This window comes from Penaeus monodon, chromosome 27 (assembly GCF_015228065.2).
Source record: "Penaeus monodon isolate SGIC_2016 chromosome 27, NSTDA_Pmon_1, whole genome shotgun sequence".
Lineage (NCBI taxonomy): Eukaryota > Metazoa > Arthropoda > Malacostraca > Decapoda > Penaeidae > Penaeus > Penaeus monodon.
In genome coordinates, this window is record NC_051412.1 from 24,695,407 (window position 1) to 24,695,675 (window position 269).

Below are 269 nucleotides of genomic sequence, written 5' to 3' on the forward strand. Positions count from 1 at the left end.
AAATCTAGACGACTTAAATACATCTTACATCCATACAAATATCTTAAAACACACACAAGGATTCACTCATTTAATGTATTAAATTAAGAAAAGGGGGATGTTACTCACATATAATTATGAATCTTTCTGGCCAGGTACATTAAGATATATTAATTAGGTATCATTTGTAAAATACAGTATAAAACTAAGATAAATTCATCTATTGTTTCATACAATAAGGCTCAACTTCTAAAATTGTTTTCTATAATTTTAGTAAAAAGTAAATCTAT